General features: G+C 37.2%; 2 protein-coding genes across 5 annotated transcripts in view; one reads left to right on the forward strand and one right to left on the reverse strand.

Moving 5' to 3' along the window:
* The window catches only part of insyn2b (inhibitory synaptic factor family member 2B), a 25,408-nt gene extending 19,174 nt beyond the window's left edge, over positions 1-6,234 (reverse strand). For all 3 annotated transcript variants that reach the window (XR_001610352.1, XM_016287070.1, XM_016287069.1), the window contains exon 1: positions 6,024-6,234. The gene's annotated coding sequence lies outside the window, so the exon portion shown is untranslated. The remainder of the gene's footprint in view (positions 1-6,023) is intronic.
* dock2 (dedicator of cytokinesis 2) overlaps positions 1-6,353 on the forward strand; it is a 65,305-nt gene that overhangs the window by 21,604 nt on the left and 37,348 nt on the right. The window lies entirely within an intron of this gene.

Genomic DNA, 6,353 nt, shown 5'->3' on the forward strand with positions numbered 1-6,353 from the left:
ATCTATCTATCTATCTATCTATCTATCTATCTATCTATCTATCTATCTATCTATCTATCTATCTATCTGTCTATCTGTCTGTCTATCTGTCTGTCTGTCTAATCTTTTTAGATATTTATTGTTTTATATATTGTTCTATTGTATTTTTCTTCTGTCATTCTTTTTAGAATTCTAAATCTTAAAACTTTTTAGGCTTTTAAAACTTTTTTCAAAATATTTTTCTTGACAGTCTTTGCTTTTATAGCTAAAATTGCATTAAGAAATTTTCTGAAATTCAATTAATTTGAATTCTGCATCTGCATTCTGTTTCAACTGCGATTCCATTTTAATTCAAAATTATTGAATTGGATTTGAAACACATTCTCAGTTCAGTTCTGAATGATGCTCAACCTTACCTCTCAATTAGATCTTATAGTGGAAGGAGGTATAGTCCTGGAGGTATTGAGCTCTGACTGTATTCATGATGCTTAATGCTTCAGTGAATGGTCATCTAGTTGGTAATTCGTTTTGTTTTACTCAACAAAGCTGAAGTTTTATTAGGAATTGTCATTTTGAACCCTGTGTGCACAGAAATAAATCAAAACAACAAACAGCAGGCAGGATGAGCATAAAGAGTGAGTCGAGATGGATCCGGTGTGTCTGTTTGAATGAACGATGTAGTTTGTAAAGTTTATCTTCATTCTGTGCAGTGACTCCCAGCAGACAGTCGTCTGTTCATTATCCAGAGCCTTTAACTGCTTTCAGTGGGATCTTATTAAATTTGAAGAAATCGGCCTGTTTTTTCCAATATTCCTATAACAACAATTACATCAAATGTTTAACTTCTTTTTGTGATGATTTGATTGGTTTGGCTGGCGGTTCATGCTTTGCAGTCATATGATGTCATTCAGGGCATCAAACTGAACAAAGCTCTGGGAGATGTTACAAAGCGAGATACACACTAGTGTGTTTAAGCCTCTGATATACAATATTAACCAGTCGAAGCGTACAGCACCTCTGAGATGCACTGAGAGAGGAAAACACTGCGAGTTATATTACACACATAACTCATACAGACACATGTACTGTAACTCACACATACACACACACACACACACACACACACACACAGAAACCTAATGGAAGTCCTCGGACGTGTTTCTGCACACACAGGTGCATGTAGTGTGTTGTGTGTGTGTATGTAATGGCTTTGACAGTGGTGTTTCTCTGTGCACACTGACATATACTCTACTAAGCACTCATTAAACACTAACTAAAAATACCCCATAATACCATAATATTGCAGTGTTTTTAAAACATGATATCATGGTAATACCACAGTATTCTGTGTATTGTTGTAGCTCATTGGTGTACATTTAACAGAATGCTGTGGCGGTTGCCAGGACATTTCTGTGTGGTTTCTAAGGTGTTCTTAGTGGGTTTAGCATGTTGCAATGTGGTTTCTAGGGTGTCTGGGGTATTCTGGGTGGTTGCCAGAGAGATGCTAAGGGATTTGTTTGGTGGTTTCTAGGTTGTTCGGGGATGATTGCTAGTGTGTTCTGGGTGGTTCTCAGGGAGTTGCTAGGGCACTGTTAGAGGGGTTGTTAGGTTGTTCTTCATGGTTGCCAGGGAGTTTCTAGGGCATTGTTGGGGGTTGCTAGGTTGTTCTGGGTGGTTGCTGAGGCACTGTTAGAGAGTTGCTAGGTTGTTCTTCATGGTTGCCAGGTATTTGCAAGTGCATTGTTAGAAGGTTGTTAATTTGTTTTGGGTGTTTGCCAGAAAGTTGCTATGGCATTGGTAGGAGGTTGCTAGGGTATTCTAGTGGTTGCCAAGGAGTTGCTGTGGTGTCCTGGTGGTTGTCAGTGAGTTGCTAGTGTATTGTTATAAGGGTTGCTAGGTTGTTCTGGGTGTTGTTAGGGAGTTGCTAGTGCACTGTTAGAAGGTTTGTTCAGAGTGGTTGCTAGAGCGTTTCTAGGGCATTGTTAGGGGGAGGTTGCAAGTGTGTCTGGGTGGTTGCCAGGCAGTTGCTAGCGTACTGTTATAAGTGTTGCCAGGTTGTTCTAGGTGGTTGCTGAGGCACTATTAGAGATTTGCTAGGTTGTTCTTCATGGTTGCCAAGTGCATTGTTAGAGGGTTGTTAATTTGTTTTGGGTGGTTGCCAGGGAGTTGCTATGGCATTAGTAGGAGGTTGCTATGGCATTCTGGGTGGTTGCCAAGGAGTTGCTGGGGTGTTCTGGGTGTTGTCAGTGATTTGCTAATGCACTGTTAGAAGAATTGTTCAGGGTGGTTGCTAAAGAGTTTCTAGGACATTGTTAGGAGGTTGCAAGTGTGTTCTGGGTAGTTGCCTGGGAGTTGCTGTGGCATTGTTAGGAGGTTGCTAGGCTGTTTGGGCTGGTTGCTGGGGTGTTTTGAGTGGTTGCCAGTAAGTTGCTTGGCCATTGAAGGGTTGCTTGGGTGTATTGGGTGGTTACCAGGGTGTTGTTAGTCTGTTCTGGGTGGTTGCTAGGGTATTTTTGGTGGTTGCCAGGGAATTGCTAGGGCATTGTTAGAGAGTTGCTAGGTTGTTCTCTATGGTTTCCAGTAGGGCTGCACGATAAATTGAATGCGATATTTAACGCGCATCTTGTCAGAAAGCCGGTTCTGTATTCTGCAAAAAATCGCACGAATATGAACGTGGTCTTGCGCAGCTCGTCAGTGAACAACGGCTCTGTGTAGTTAATGCTGCTCAATGTGAAAGCACGCAGGTGATGGAGATTTACAGCTGATTACAGAACCGGCTTTACTGATAAGATGCGCGTTAAATATTGCATGCGATTAATCGTGCAGCCCTAGTTTCCAGGTTGTTGCTATTGCATTGTTAGAAGATTGCTAGGTGATTCTCTATGGTTTCCAGGTTGTTGCTATTGCATTGTTAGAAGATTGCTAGGTTGTTTTGGGTGGTTGTCACAGTGTTCAGGAAGGTTAGAGCACAAAATCTGCAGGACAACAAAGACACTCAACTTTAACACTGAGTTCTAGAGGTCTGTTGAAATAGTATGCCTAATAGTGATACTTGACTTGAAGATGGTTTCATTGAGCCTCAATGCACTCTGCTGTGTGTTTAGAACTGGTCATGTGATTAGTGTGTTTAGCAATTAGACGTGTGTTTGTATGTGTGTGTGTATGTTTGCGCCTGTGAGAGTATCAGGGTAGCTTAAAAGATTTATCAGCTTAAAAAGAAAACAGCTTTTAAAAAAAACTGTGTGTGAGAGAGAGGGAGTGTGCATTTGTCTGCAGAAGGACACAAACGTGCTGATGTTTGTGTCTTCACCTCTTTTGGAGGATGATGCATGTTTTCTCAAACTCATTTCATTTTATACAGTCTTCTCTGAGTAAATCCCAAAATCATGTCCAGGTCACATTTCATCCCAAAATCAAAGGAAAATAATATGTATTATTCTTTTTTAGGACCATTAATCCCCCAAATTCTCATTACTGTAATGCATTCAGACATTTCACTTGTGAGTTTTTGTGATTTTCATTATTGTCAATGATGATTCTCATTAGATTTTACTTCCATAATAAAATATTAACTTTTATCTATACATTACTGTACAGAAGTTTGGGGTCAGTAAGATTTTTTTTTAAATAATATTGAAGAAAGTCTCTTATTCTCACCAAGGCTGCATTGTTTTTGTTTTGTTTTTTAATCAAAAATACAGTAAAAACAGCAATATTGTTAAACAGTATTACAATTCAAAAGAACTGTTTTCTATGTGAATATATTTTAAAACGTAATTTATTCCTCTGATGCAAAGCTGAATTTTCAGCATCATTAAAGCATTTCAGCATCATCCATCATTTATTGTCATGTGATCATGATCCTTTAGAAATTTTTTTATTTTTTAAGCATTTATTCAAAATATAAATCTTTCAGAGCATTATAAAATGTCTTTACTGTCACTTTTAATCAATTTAATGCATATCTGTTGAATAAAAGTTCTTCAGGCCCCAAACTTTTGATAAATACATATTTTTGAAACTTCTTGTCCTGTTTTTTAATTTGTTTGTTTGTTTGTTTATTAATTCATTTATACCACTACAACAAATTCTATCAAAACATAAAGATTTTACAATCTGAATAATAATTGATGTTATTAAGAATGAGATTGTTGTGCATTACAGTAATGAGAATTTGATGTAAATGTAATTTACTGTTTAATTAATTATAAAAAAAAGTCATAAAGTAACAATACAAAAAAACAACAACTTTAAAACTAGACTTAATTTCGTCATGTCAGACATTTCCTACTCCTTCCTTTTCATTCTGAGGTGAAATATGAGCTGGACATCATCTTGACAGGTGTCTGGAGATTCACCTCATTCAGAGGTTCAGGCCCGTCTCTCTTAAATACCCGTCTGTGTCCTGTCTTTCTGTTCATTTGTCTCTTCTCTTTCTTTTGCTGTCACTGTCTATTTGTTTTCTTGCCTTTCGTGCATCCCTCTCTCTGGTGTTTATCTCTTGCTGACTGTCTTCCATCCCTTATTCTCTTACTTAAGTGTGTGTCTAACTGTTTTTTTTTTTTTTAACATATAAAAATAGTTTTATTGCCATAAATTGGTATAATAGTTTTGTTGGTATAAATTAATTTATAAAGGTTGGCTCAGTGGCGTTAATATATTTGACTTGAGTAAAAACACTTAATTTAGATGTTATCATTAAGTTACCACTTTTTGCAGTGCAGTGAAAGTCACTGGGGTCCATTGTTGTTTGACTCCCAAGATTTCCCAAAATACCTTCTTTTATGCTCCACAGAAGAAAGAAAGTCACACGTGTTTGGAATGACATGTGTGAGTCAATACATTTACACTTAGAAATAACATTTAGATATAAAAATGATTTTTTTTGAAGGTGTAAATAAAATTATTTTTTTTGTAATTATTTGTAAAAATTTTTGACTTAAAATTGTTGCAAAGTAAATCCTAAATCACACTCAAATACGCACATGCACACATTTTAAAGCATTACATACACACATGCTAAAACACACGCACTTGCGCACACACATTTAAATACACACACATTACTCCATCATAGGTCTCCGTAACGGATGGGTATTAGATACCTGTTGTTACATAACACACACACACACGTCTGGTCAGCTATCCTTGTGGGGACTCTCCATAGGTGTAATGGTTTTTCTACTGTACAGACCCTATATTCTATTGCCCTACACCAACCCTACACCTAAACCTACCCCTCACATGAAACTTTCTGCATCTTTAGATTTTCAAAAAACTTAATTCTGTATGATTTATGAGCTTTTGTACCCTTGTACAATTTAGGTCCCCACCGTGACACGAGTCCCCATGAGTCTGTGTGTAGTCAGGTTTAAGTCCCCACCAGGAAATATAAACCAGTACACACACACACACACACACACACACAGAGAGAGAGAGAGAGAGATCCCAGTGTTGTGTTTACAATACATTCGGTAAACTTGCTCTGTGTTATTAATGATGATCAATTACACACAGACATTATTTAGCAACCAGAGACAGTTACAGAAGTACTGCAGCTGCACCATGGTAAAATGATGGTGTCAGATGGCAACTCTATGGTATTGTGATATACACCATGATGCTGAATGATTGCCATATTCATTTACTATGGCATATGTGTGATTCTCCACAGTGCTACAGAGAATATCACAACATTACCATGATACAAGTCCAAAATACATGGTATCAATATGATACTTTGATACTTTATTGCTATTACCATGGTACAGGTTGAAAGTACCATGTTAGTACCAAGGTGCTTTTTAGTATGTTTTGATTGAACTCAAAAGCACTTCACACTCGTAGATTAAATAAAAAATTAAATATTACAAATTAAGTTGAATATACATTTTTTAAATACAATTTGTAAAAATGTAATTAAAAATGTAAACAAATTTTTTTAATTATTTAAATTAAATTAAATAGAACTAATGTTTTAGATGTACGCTGATGACTTGAGCAGTGTTGTAATATTTCATTAGATGATTAACTCCATTACTGACCTTCATCATAGTGTGTTTTGTAGGTGAATGGACTGTTCTTCATCTCTTCATCTCTCTCTCATTCACTCGTTCCGTTTCTCCTATATTCCCGTGTGAGATCAGACTCTTCTGTCCGTCTGTGTGATTTTCTCTTGTCTGTGTTTATGATCTGTCTCTCTCTCACAAGCACATCTGTCTCTCCTTCCATCTACTGGTAAACTGAACGTCTCGTATCTCCTCCCTCTCTCTCTCTCTCTCTCTCTCTCTCTCTCTCTCTCTCTCTCTCTCTGTGTGTGTGTGTTTTTTTTTTCCTCTGTGTCCTGGTTTCTCTCTCCTCTTCTGTCCCCTTCT

This window comes from Sinocyclocheilus grahami, unplaced genomic scaffold (genome assembly GCF_001515645.1).
Source record: "Sinocyclocheilus grahami isolate Dianchi unplaced genomic scaffold, SAMN03320097.WGS_v1.1 scaffold218.1, whole genome shotgun sequence".
Lineage (NCBI taxonomy): Eukaryota > Metazoa > Chordata > Actinopteri > Cypriniformes > Cyprinidae > Sinocyclocheilus > Sinocyclocheilus grahami.